General features: G+C 40.9%; 1 non-coding gene and 1 pseudogene across 1 annotated transcript; one reads left to right on the forward strand and one right to left on the reverse strand.

Annotated features, from left to right (window-relative positions):
• Positions 1–482: 482 nt before the first annotated feature.
• On the reverse strand, positions 483–6,889 carry LOC124524271 (putative monooxygenase p33MONOX; annotated as a pseudogene).
• Positions 6,890–7,420: 531 nt separating this feature from the next.
• LOC124505347 (small nucleolar RNA SNORA70) lies at positions 7,421–7,555 on the forward strand. The gene has a single exon (XR_006960634.1). It is a non-coding gene; the product is annotated as a small nucleolar RNA SNORA70 (small nucleolar RNA).
• Positions 7,556–13,714: the final 6,159 nt, after the last annotated feature.

Consider the following 13,714-nt stretch of genomic DNA (forward strand, 5'->3'; position numbering starts at 1 on the left):
GGGGGGAGACGGGGGCAGAGAGAGAGGCAGACACAGAATCCAAAGCAGGCTTCAGGCTCCGAGCTGTCAGCACAGAGTCCAACGCGGGGCTCGAACCCACACATTGTGAGATCATGACCTGAGCCGAAGTCGGACGCTTAACAGACTGAACCACTCAGGCGCCCCTAAAAAAATTTCTTTTTAAGTCAAATGTTATGAAAGTAGGTAATGAAGTCCCCCCCCCCCCCGCCCCCAACATCACTGCTAAGATCATTTCATCAGACTTTAAATTAGAGCAGTACAAGGGTGTCTGGCTGGCTCAGTTGGAAGAGCATGTGACTCTTGATCTTGGGGTTGAGTTCAAGCCCCATGTTGAGTATAGAGTTTACTTTAAAATATATATATATATATATATATATATATATATATATATATATATTCATTCATTCCAGGGAAATAAGGAAGGAGACTCTCTATACAGAGTCCCTAGAATAGAAAGAGCCCTAGAACCTAGTAGGCACAAGCACATTCAAGTTTAAGATTATGGGTCTGTGGCATTTGTTTCTTCCCTTTTATAATCGGGATGTCCATCTTGGGTTGCTTGAATGTTGCTGGATCCTCAGCCATGCAAGTGGCCTGGGTCTGGACCAGTTTCACTGGAAAGGGCATCTGGTCCCCTTTGTGTGCCTGAGTGGCAAAATCCAAATCAAACTTTTGGAGGGGACTTAGTTCAAAGAAACTGTATTTATCTGATGAGTTTCTATATTCCCTACTTCCAGAATCCGTGGTGCTAGGATTGGGCCACGTAAGGCTGTGGAAGAACCAGAAGTGTCCCAGTCTCTGGGTTTCTGCTTAGGGGGAGCTGGGGGGTGAAACTGGCTGATGCAGCCTGCCTCTCTACTTTTATCTCTTCACTGTGTAGCTTTCATGTATGATGAGCTTCTGCTTGGAGGTACTTGATCTCCTTGGTGGGAAGGCCTTTGTGGAGTATGCATTCAGCATGTCTCTGCCCTGCTTTTTGCTCAACACACTGAATGCTCCCCTGGGTCTGCTCTGTGATCAGAGAATTCATGATGGCATGAGTAGCTCTAGCATTCGTCACTGGGTCCTTGTTCACACTATCAATGCCAAAGGGTCATGGCAGGGAAGGTCACACTGTCCTCCTCTTAATCCATCTTGTCAAGGTCCTGATACTTGGGCTTTGGAATCACTGGCTGTGCCTAGCAGTACATCCTGATGGGGAAGATCATCTTGTCTAGGAGCCTACCAGGCTCAAGAGCAGGCCCTTTGAGCCCTCTCAAAGCCATTGAAAGACTGGAATCCAGGTGTTTTAACTAGATAGACTTCTGGACCTGAGTCTCTGTCACCACAGCGAAATGATAAGGCCATCATGCTGACAAATATTAACAAGGAACATTGTCCAGCTGCTGCAATAGCAAAGCTTCCTTCAAAAATCTACCCAGAGGTTCTGTTTTTTCACCATTACGGGGCTGCCGGAGGCCTGAGCTCTATCACTAAAGGACTTCTAATACCCAGATCTGTAAGAAGTGGTGCGGTTGTACCCAAGTGATACATGACCCATGTGTCTGAGTCTCAGGAACTGATCCACAAGGGCTGGCTGCCCCAAGTCTCTGACTCCAGTATTAACCTCCCTCTTTAGGAGCGACATGAAATCGGGCAAGATACAATCTCTCTGGACTTCAGTTTTCTTGTCTGAAAAAGGAGGATAAAATATTTGTTCTGTCTACTTCACAGGAAAGTTTCTTGTAACATCAAATAATCCTTGTTCTTATTGGCTTTAGGAGGCACTGGAGGCATAAGTATGTGAAGTAAAAGAAAATGTGAGTGAAAATATTTTGTGAAGTTTAAAGGGGCACACAAGTGTAAACATTACTGCTTGTGACTTTTTAATAGCTAATAGAGGCTAAAATGTCATCATTTCTATGTTCAGTGAAAGTCAACCAGTAGTTTTGAGGCCTTGCTCTTTTGTATGCAGACCCTTTGGGAAGGAGTGTTAAGTTATACATATGCAGCTTAAGTACACAAAGGCAACTTTTGTGTGGTAAGCTCCCTGCCCCCAAAAGCAAAGATGTGTGGCATAGAATTAGAAACCAGTGGCCTTTTACTGTGGCTCTTTTCCCCTAAGACCTACACTTTGATTCTTGCTAATCTAACTCTCACGGAAAATGTGTATGGGGAAAAATGTGGTTCTCCTAGTTCAAGGCTGGAGATAATTGGCAGAACAGGGGAGGAAAATCAGTGGTCAGGGAAGGGTATGGGAGCGAAAAAGAGGGACCTGGGGATTGGAGAGAAGAAAAGACAATGTACAAGGAAAATCAATCCTTCTGATTGTGGCATGTAGAGAGAAGGAACTAAGCTATAAAAATGGAAAGTGGGGACCTCCGATTCAATCAATCAGATGCCATGTGGACATAGCTTTAAAAAATGAGGCTATTATCGCTCAAGTTCATTTGACAGAGCTTACATGTAAGAGTTAAGTGATGATCACTCTTGTCCACAATCATAAAATAAGGTGCCAAAGTGATTTATCACTCTGCTTTTCTAACATACCTTAACTTTAAGAAGCATCTATAAATTTGGGTCTTACCTTTAAAATCTCATGTTATTGTAAGTAAGCCCAGTCTCTGCGCATAGTAGGAATTCAATAAGTATTTGATACCTTTGATAAATGAGTTGAAAGAATGGAAACTTATGTTAATTTGTGTTCATGGAGTTGGAGGGTTCAAGGCTGGAGAAGAATACATTTCCCTCCTTACCCCTTTATTTCCTTAAACGTGAGACTCTCAACGGAGACTCCTCCAGTCTGTGTAGATAATGTAATAATAGCTGGTGCTTATTCAAGAATTGTTGTATCAGGAACTATGCTAAGAAGTTCACATGATCTCAGTCAATCCTTGCAACATAAGTGAGCACATAATTACCCAACATTAAGGATGGGAAAAGTAAAACTCAGGGAGGCTACCTTTAGAAAGGTCAAGTAACTCAGCAAAGGTCACAAAGCTGGTAAGTTGAGATCATGTTAACCAATTGCATATGGTTTCCTTTAACAATTTTATTTTAGTGAAAAGGGCACTGGGAAGTGGATCAAGAATTGTAACTGCCCATTTCTAAGTGGTTAGGACCAGAAGGAAGTGTGTACAATGAAGGTAAGCTATCATTAAAACCTCAATGCTTATCCTTTGACAGTGACCTTAAGAATAGATGGAGTAGCTAGGAAAGAGGCTTTCCAATACTTTTGGTGGCAACCAAAGTAAGAAACACATTTTACACACACACGCACACACACACACACACATACAATCACACATACATATGTGCATAACTGAAATAAAGCTTTCAGTAAGCAATGCTTATTGTTACTATGTGTGATGCACACGAATATTTTCTATTTCTTTTTCTTCTCTTCCCTTCTCCTTCCCTTCCATTCTATTTTACTCCAATATTTTTTTTGAATATAGTTGGCACAAAATGTGACATTAGTTTCTAGTGTACAATGGTGATTCGACTCAATACATTATGTTATGTTCACCACAAGTGTAGCTATCCTCTGTCACCATGCAACACCATTACAGTACCATTGACTATATTCCTATGCTGTAACTTTTATTCCTGTGACTCAGTCATTCCATAACAGGAAGACTGTGTCTCCCACTCTTCTTCACCTATGCCCCCCCCCCAAATTCCCTCCTCTCTGGAAACCATCAGAGTTTCTGCTTTTTGATTGTTTATTCAAGCAGTGATTCTGCTTTTTGTTTGTTTATTCGTTTGTTTTTTAGACTGTACATACGAGTGAAATCATCTGGTATTTGTCTTTCTCTGTCTGACTTATTTCACTTAGCATTATACTCTCTAGGTCCATCCATGTTGTTGCAAATGACAAGATTTTGTTCTTTTTACGGCTGCATAATATTCCTGTGTGCGTATGTACCACATCTTCTTTATCCATTCATCTATCTTTGGACACTTGGGCTGCTTCCATATCTTGGCTAATATAGATAATGCTGAAATAAACATAGGGGTACATATATCTTTTCAAATTAGTGTTTTCATTTTCTTTGGGTAAATACTTAGTAGTGGAGTTACGAGATCATATGGTATTTCTATTTTTAATTTTTTGAGGAACATCCATACTGTTTTACTTTCTAACTTTATATACAAAAATAAGCTCAAAATGGATTAAAGACCTAAATGTGAGACTTGAAGCCATAAAACTCCTAGCAGACAACATAGGCATGTGACATCAGCTATAGTAACATTTTTCTAGTTATGTCTCCTGAGGCAAGGGGAACAAAAGTGAGAATAAACGATTGGGACTACATCAAAATAAAATGCTTCTGCACAGCAAAGGAAACTATCAACAAAACAAAAAGACAACCTACTGAATGGGAGAAGATATTTGCAAAGATCTATCGAATAAGGGGCTAATATTCAAAATACATAAATTATAAAACTCCACATCAGAAAAACCACAAATAATCTGATTAATAATGGACAGAAGACCTGAATAGACAGTTCTGCAAAGAAGACACACAGATGGCCAGCAGACACATGAAAAGACACTCAACATCATGAGTCATCAGAGAAACATAAATCAAAACCGCAACAAGATATAACCTCATACCTATCAGAATGGCTAGAATCAAAGAAAAGAAATAACAAGTGTCAGTGAGGATGTGGAGATAAAGGATCTCTCCTGCACTGTTGGTGGGAATGTAAATTGGTGCAGACACTGGAAGACAGTATGGAGGTTCCTCAAAACATTAAAAACAGAAATATCCACTTCAGTATTTTAAATGCTGGTTGGGACACCTTCATTGACTTCACTGTGCACTCATAGGTTATGATCTGCAAGTTGAAAACCACTGAGCTAGATGGCAATAAAGGTGATAGAAGGAGCACAGACTTTCGAGTCACGCAGTGGTGGGTGTGATCTGGGCTGCTGGTATGTTAACAGTGTGGGCTAACGCAAGTGACCTCTTCTTTGAACTTTAGTTTCTCATCCACAAAATGAGGAAAATAATACCTACCTCAAAAGGTTATTGAGAATAGCAAGCAGTGAATATACCTACCCGAGCACCTAGCGTCTCATAGAAGTATGATGACAGCAGGGTAATGAGGCATTGAAGAATGAAGAGTTCTAGGCCTGGTACCAGCTAGCTGTGTGAGCTTAGGTAGGTAATGTCTCTAAACTTCTAAGTCCTATAATCTCTCTAAGCTACCATTTACTCACCTGTAAAAAAAATGGAGGAATAATAATACCTACCTCATATGATTGATTGAGAATTAAGTGTGATAATACATGTAAAGGCCTTAGCACAATGCCTGGTGCTTAGTAAATGCTCAATAAATTATTGGCTATGTTAGCCACCCAACATATGTATCTATTATTGTCCAACTGCTAAGGTAGAGTGGAGCTTTCTAGACTAGGTTACGATATCTATTTTGATGAGACAAACTCAGGATGGTGTGTGTGTGAAATCAAAACTGCTGTTACTTTGCTCATCAGTATTTTCTAGAGGCTAAATCAAACTTGGCTGCAGCAAAAGCAATCATTTTTGTAGAGCAAGCTTAGATCCAAGTTGGATTCCCTCTCCTCATTCTTTGAAAGTATTTCCACAAAATCCAATCTTTGGCTTGACATTAAAGGCCTATTTTCAGTGAGTAGACTTTACCAAAAAAAAAAAAAAAAGTGAATAAAGGGGTGGGGTGGAAAGAACATGACTCTACACACCAAGTAGTGGGGAGTGAGTTTAATATTTTTAGTCCAGCGAAAGAACTCTATGGCATGGTCTCCTGCCTAAAGTCTTACTTTTTCTCCACTTGTTTGAGGCAGCCTTCAAGATGGCCACTAATGATCAAAACCTCGTGGTATTTACCTTCTGTGTAATTCCCTCCTCCTGTTGAGTGTGGGCTGTACTTAGTGACTCACTTCTAACTAAGAGAAGAAGGTGGAAATCACAATGTGTGATCATAAAAGGCAGTGTGGCACCACCTCTCTTTTGGATCCCTTGCTCTGGGAGAAGTCAGTTACCATGTTGTGAGTAGACCCATGGAGAGGCTCATGTGATGAAGAAGTAAAGCCTTTTGTCACTAACCAAATAAGTGAGATTGGAAACTATCCTACAGCCCCTTCAAATGACTACAGCCACAGCCAGTAGTTTGACCGTGACTTCACCAGAGACCCTGAGCCAGAACGACCCAGCTAAGCTGCTCTTGGATTCATGACTCTCAGAAACTGAGAGGATTACGGTAGTTTCAAGCTGCTAAGTTTTGGGGATGATTTGGTCTGTAGGAATAGATAGTGGATACACAACCCTTGAATCTTCGCATAGTATCTCAATGTCAGGTTGGTTAGTTCATCATTCCATGAATGTTTATGAACTCCTCACTATGTGTCAAGTAGTATAACTACCTTCAGATCCTAACTTTGGGGAGCTTACAGTCTAGTGGTGGAAATAGTGTGGGCAGACTAACAGTGAAGATGCTAGGTACCTGTTAAATGCCACCATATGGTTTTGATAGTAGGATTTGGGGACTCAGAGGAGAGAATGAGAACTTCCAGCCTTGCCAGAAGAAAGAGGGACATAGGGAGGAGATGGCACTTGACTTGTGCCTCGATACCAAGGTGTGATGGCTTTCTCAGGCGTCAACTTGGCTAGACTGAACTACATTCCCCAGAATGCCCACTCTTTTACGTTTCTATTTAGGGTAAAGCACGAGGGAGATTATCCCTAATGGCAGAAGGAAAGCAGCAGCCAATTTGTAATACACACAAGTCACTGCTGATCTGCTAACTTACCTTGCTGGCGTGATGCAGCGGCTGGGTCTGTGATTGCTTCACCCTCACCCTGCATCCTCCTTTAGCATTTCTGACTTCCGGGCCAGCCATGTATGTTTAGCTCTGTGATAAAGGGCTTTTGGCTTCTGAGGAATACTCTCATCACCAAGGTGAGAGGCAGGATTACACAAGGTTTTGACCTTTCCTTCTGCTTGGGGTGCCAGCCTTCCTGACTGCCTGCCACATGCACTTTAAGCTCCAGCCTCAGATGACAGCCTTATAGCGACTGCTTCTCCAACTTCCACAGTTGTGTAAGCCAGTTCCTTGTGACATGCACAGGTACGAGGTGAACAGATGAAAAGAGAGAGAACATTCAAGGCAGAAAAAATAGTATGAACAAAAACATGGAAGGGAAAAATCTAGGACTAATACAATTCTTAACCACTGGCATACCATTGGTACATGACGAATCAGAATGAATGCTGGCTGTAGTGCCGAAGCAGGGTCTTCAAGGGTCCTGGCTGTTCCCCTTTAATTACTAAATTATGGAAACTATCTGAGGAGATGTCTGAGTGGGTCTTATGGTGGTTAAGAGCATTTGGGGGCCCTTCAAAAATGTGGTTATTTCCCAACTGGAACAGAGTGTTTTATATTTTAATAACTTGTGCTTTTTCCCCTTCGGGGCCCAGTGTGCAAGGGCTGCAAACAGTAGGCTCCTTAGTAGTGTATGCAGCCTGGTGATTGGATGGGTTGCCCTATGGAACCTTGGAGACAGTCCTTTTCAGGGGACATTGATGTCTGACCTCATGCTATCCCCAATCTAGGCTCCAGGCAGGTATGTGGGATGCCGTTAGGAAGCCCCAGGGTGCAGTGGCCAGAGTCCACTTTGGCCAAGTCATCTTGTCCGTCTGTACCCACCTGCAGATCAAGGAGCGTGTGATTGAGGCACTATGCAGGGCCACGTTCAAGTTCTCTGGCCACCAGAAGATCCACATTTCCAAGTGGGGCTTTACTAAGTTTAACGTGGATGAATTTGAAGAGATGGTGGCTGACAAGCATCTTATCCCCGATGGCTGTGGGGTCAAATATCCCTAATCATGGCCCCCTGGACAAATGGCAGGTTCTGCACCCATGAGAACCTCGGCCCTACTCCCTTCTTACTCACGCCCACCAATAAATCCTACTTCCTGTCAAAAAAAATTTTTAATAACTTACTATCATATTGATGCATTCCAGCTGAATGCCAGATCTGAAGAAAATATGCAAGGAGAATGTGATGAAGAGCAAACTGTTTAATGTGACTGGAACATTGGCTGGCTTGGTGTGTAGCTATGGGTTTAAATCCCAGTTATTCAAGTCAATGAACTTGATTTAACCATGTGTCTTACATGGCCATAGTCAAAATAGTCAAAACTGTTCCACGGAGAAATGAGATTTAATCCAATTAGAGAAGACCAGGACCCTATCCCTTCACTGAATGAGGGACCAGGAAACAGGAATTTTAGCCCCTATTCTGCCACTGACACACTGTGATTTGGCAAGTCACTTACCACAACTTGTCCTGGAACCAGAAAGCCGTGACTTTACCTTGGCTTTCTTCTCTGCAATTTCCTGGAGTTCTGGAATGCTTCTCTGTTCCTTAAAACTATAGCCCCTAGCCCCTTCAACTCTGGAGTCAAGACACGTTTCACTCAAAAAGCTTGCTTTATACTTTACCGCCTTACCACCACAATTTTATTCTGGCCATTACTTGATATGAGTTGATCTATGACTGCCTTTTTTCTCTCTAGATAGCATCACAAGTATAAGTTTATCCCTCCTTTTGATTGCCTCATTCTCTCAGCAAATTATTTACCTGGGATTCTTTTTATATCTTGTAATGTCCCCTGGCACTTAGAAATCTGTATACAGCAGGTGTCTATGAAATACTTGAATGTTCACATAGCATTTCAGCAAAATTTCCAGTTCCAGGGGAAAGTCAAGCAGGACATTCTAAACTAAAATATTTAAAGGTCTGGGATTGTGTATAGCTCTGTGTTGTCTCTGCCTCCCTTCCACTAGCATGAATAATTAAGAATAGAGTTGGACCCCTGTGTCTGCATGCCCATAATAGCATTTGTGTGCATATAATAACGGTGTATAAATGAACTTCTTTTGCTTCAAATGAAAAGGCAGCCTTGTTCAATGACGAGTAAGTATGAACACAAAGAGCACTTCAGTATCCTCAGAGCCATTAACATCTCTTGGATAAGCTCAAACTATAAGAAATCAGTGTCTGCCATTAAAAAGAAATTCAAATCACAAACAGAAAAAAATAATGCAGTCATCCCTGAGATATTTTAAATATTCTTCTCGTTGGAAAGTTAGGGAAGTTGGGCTTAAAATTTGCCACATTTGAAGACCATCCTCACTAACAAACACGTCACTCTTAACTCTCTGTCATTCAGGAAAATGACCTACAGGTTCAACATTCTATAAGGAAAAATAACCACAGGAAAATATTGGACTATGGTTAAAAACAAACTTCTAAATTCAAACAAAAAGTAGGTCTGCAGGCTAACAACATGGTGTGTGAATATGATTGCTGAGAACTTGGAATTTTGAATTCAAATTCTTCCCTCTTAAGCAATTGAATTAGTAAAAGAAATTACCAAGAAAAAGCTGAACAGAAAGGACTATACACAAAAACCTTAAAGCTTTTGAAATTGCCATGAGGCAAATTTTCCTTCTTAAGCCTGGAAAATTTCCCCGAAAATGATGAGGTAGGTTTTTGATCATTTCTACTTGCCTTATTTTTGTATTTAGCAAACATATATTTAATTGAATTTGAATATGCTTGCTGCAACCATGAGTGAAAAAAAAATTAACATATACACTTAGCATGACCTTGTGAAGCATACAAAGCAGAACAGAATAAGAATTTTTCCTCCTCATTCTATTCTCCTGGAATAAATCATAGGTTGTTCCACTGTTATTAAACCATTTTTCAATAATAGTTCATCTCCCAGCATTAGCATGAATAAATTGCTCCTCTCAGGACAGAAAGCAGCTCACCATTTTCTTTCTTAACCATATCCAGTCTTTCAACAAGTTCACATGTCCGTTTACACATACAACTAGGTGTATATAGTTCCTAATTCTTAGCAAAGTTCTCATTCCCCACTATAAAAAAATGTCTCAATCTACGCCAGTAGATTTACTCAGAATTGGTCTGCTGAGTCCATCTTTTGCCTCCTGTAGATTTCCTTTCATAAAGAGCATCACAGAAGCTTCACTCATTAGCATTCTGAGTCGGTCCTCCAACGTGTGGTTAGCCCTAATGCAATTTATACTTAGTTCATCCCATGCTTCTAGTTCTTTACATCAAGCCTCTCTATTAGTGCTGAGGATAAATGAGCCAGTTGGAAAAGGTTTTGAACCCTTGGCAAATTTCATCATAAAACACACCAAAATGCTATAATCTGTATGCAATCTTCATGAAGAGTTTCTACCACCTGCTTGCTGAAGCAGCAGCACAGCCCCCCTTATAATCGCTGCCCCCTGCATGGTGTTAGTTAACGTCATTAGACAAATGTTGAGATCTTATTTTCCATGTTCATTAGCACCAGGTGGAAAGAAACGGGCATAGATGCAGGCATAGAACTTTGGGGGATAAGTCAGGCTTACACATTACTCAGCCAACTTTCTAAGCACCCATGAAAAACCAAAAAGGCTGGAATAGAAGTAATTTTCTGTTGTTTTTTCCAGATATGTTAGGGACAGTGTCCATGTCCAACTTCACCGAAGTGAGAGTGATCTTTATGAGCTCTGTGGCATTGAGCAAATCACTTAACCTCTCTCTGTCTCAGATTCCTCATCTATAAAATAGGGATGATAATTTTATCTACCTTGTAGGATTGGCATATGGATTAAATGAGTTAATACAGATAAAGCACTTTGAGCAGAGCCTGGAGCTGTTATCATCCTCCCCCACCCCGTCCTCCTGATCTCATTTTTGTTTTGCTAACTCTGTTTTACGTTGTCCCTTGAAACGCATGGGGGACCCCACAGTATCCAAATGGGATCGCAGGGAGTGATCGGACTCTGAGCACAGCCGCTTCCCTTGTTATTTTCTCGTTTAACCTCTATTCTTGGAGCCCTTCCTAAGTGCCGGTCCCTATGCTAAGCTCTTCACAAACATTTTTGCATGTAAACCTCAAAACAAGACTAACAGGATAGACACCACTATAATGTCCATTTTATTGATGAGCAAATAATCAGATTATTTGGGTGTTTGTTTGTTTGTTTTGATGCTGAGTTGTATAATTTCTTTACATATGTTGGATATTAACCCCTTGTTGAGTATATCTTTGCAAATATAATTTGCTTATGGAATTAAGCTCCACAGTCTTGAAGAAGTGGATGGATTTCTTATAGTTCATATTAACTTTGTTTTAAGGTTTTTAGTCACCTCCAGACTGCTTATGATAACTTTTAGAACGGAAGGACCTTTCCATTTGATGTAATCCACATGAAGGAGTTAAGGCTCAGAGAAGTCAATGACTTCGCCCAAGGTCACACAGCCAGTTGTGCTAAGCCTGCAGCTACAGCACACTGCTTTTTATCTTCATGTTACTTTTCATGATTAGTAGATCTCTTCAGGTGTGGAAATACTTAAAGTATGCATTCCTCTCAAGGACATGAGTTTCTTCAAGGAAATAATATCCTTAAATGGAAAATGAGTTGAAGGTAGAAAAGAAATACTTGGGATAGGTTTTTTATTTAACTTATAATTAAACACAATTGCTTTAAGTGAGCAACATCTTAAAAGAAGATATTAAAGTCATACCCCAGAAGCCACAAATATGATAATAAAAGGTTTGTAGCCCTTGTTTTACTAGACATTCTTCAATTCCACTTTTTTCCCTGTGTTTTAAGGACAGTATTATCTTAGCTTCTCTAAGACTTTTTCTGTTTTAAACTTGAATTCCTTACAAGAAAAAAAGGGGATTCCCTGTTCCTGCATCCACACACCCCCCACACATTGCTCCTGAGGCGCACGCACGCACACACACACACACAATTATTCCTCTCAGAATGAAATCTCCTTTTTTTCATCTCTTCTTTCTCACAGCCCTCCACAACCTCCCCCAAATCCCTCCCCCAAAACCTAAACTTCAGCATTTGGCTCAGTGACATTCTCTCAAGATCAAAGTCAAATGATAATTTCCATGAAAATCAAAGTAATTTCAGTCTCACTCCCTCTCTCACTGAAAGCCTAGGTCTCCCACCCATGAAATACTAAAAATTCCACACTTCCCCTTCTCCTCAGGATGAAACTCTCTGCTCCCTCCTCCTTTCTTTAGGTGTCTCCACTTTAAGCACATGACTGCTTTTCTGCAGAGATGCTGATGGAAACTTTCAGCTTCAAATTCAAGATCTCGCTACTTTTCGTGTCTTTCTCTTTCTGGCATAAGCAATGCTTGTGAGGCTTGAGGTGAAGGTGGGGAGAAAAGGACAAGAATGGGGTGGGGGAGGAGGTTGGAACAGAAAGGGGAGAGGAGATGTATTGGGGATGGTAGGAAAGTCCTATTAAGTGACTTTCTGTGTGTCAGGTGTCACTGTACGGGTATGAAACGTATTCTTATGTGAGTGACCACAAGTTCACAGAAATCATGTAAAATTTTCAAGGTCACAGAGTTGGTAAATGGTCTGGTTAAAATATAAACCCAAGGCTGTCTGACCGCAGAGTCCAAGTTTTGTGCAAGGATGTGAGGTCAGTGACCTAAATACGGGGAAGAGCAGAGGGGGCTCTATGCACCGCCATGATCCCATCGTTACACACCTCTGTTGACTTGCTTCATACATCTTTATGATGAATTATCCACCTGACCGTGTTTAGCACAAATGATGAACTCTGCTCCCTGTCATTGCCCGGCCCTCCCTCCACGCACAATCACATATATGCTTATTGCTGGGGCACTGAGGAGGTTCTAAGTTTGCTCTTACAGCGGAAGGGCCCATTCTGAAATCATTGCTGCTGCCCAGGGACCTTCCCACAAAGTCAGTAATTGGAGAGTTAACTGATAATAAGAGGACTTCACACTTCCCTTTGACCAAGATGTCATCTGAGAAGTTTCATGCAAGTGAAAATAATTTTGCTCCTCCAGAAATGGAAATAGTAATCCTGCATTTAGTTCGGAAACACTGTCAGAAAGAAAATACAGTATTTTTTCATTTGAAGGAAAATATCAAATCACGAACACAGGAAATCTCCCTAGAGTCTACCTACAGTAGGAAAGCTCGTTTTATATTTTGCAAGTTTTATGAGAAAAGCATTCAACTCTAATAAGTAGCTATTTGAGTATTATTCCTTGTGTGTGAAATTCATTTGTTGAGACTAGCATAATACCATGGGATGAAGACTGGTCCCCATAGAAGCTATAAGTCATCCTAGGGATTATGACATGAAATGTTCAGATATCCATTATTAAAAATGAATGTTTTCTTTTGCTACTTTTCTGCCTAGTGGGGAAAAGAAAGAAAAGTACCCTACAGATTCCATTAAAACAAACAAACAAACCAAATCCTAGAGTGTACATTCAATAAAATCTTGGCTTGACACGGGGTCCTGAGTTGGTAATATGAATTGGCAAGTGGTTTTCCTGATCTGATCAGGCAGGAATATAAAGAAATGGAAGGCAAAACAAACACTTAATGAGCACAGTACCCTTGCCAATTGCCATCTAACAGCATAGTGCTATTCCACTACTGTCCTGGACTTAGCTCCGTGACCTGCTTTGGCCAAGCTGATTAACACAATGTGTTGCAGGTAGAGACCTGAGAAGTGTTTAAGTTTCCCCTTGTTCTTGTTTTCTGCCACAGCCATGAGACCATGTCTGTGTTAGCCTGCTGGAGGATGAGACCCACAACAGAGCTAAGTCACCCCAGCCACTC

This window comes from Lynx rufus, unplaced genomic scaffold, assembly GCF_022079265.1.
Source record: "Lynx rufus isolate CCGP_SWC_20201006 ecotype Redwood Valley unplaced genomic scaffold, mLynRuf1.p SCAF_10, whole genome shotgun sequence".
NCBI lineage: Eukaryota > Metazoa > Chordata > Mammalia > Carnivora > Felidae > Lynx > Lynx rufus.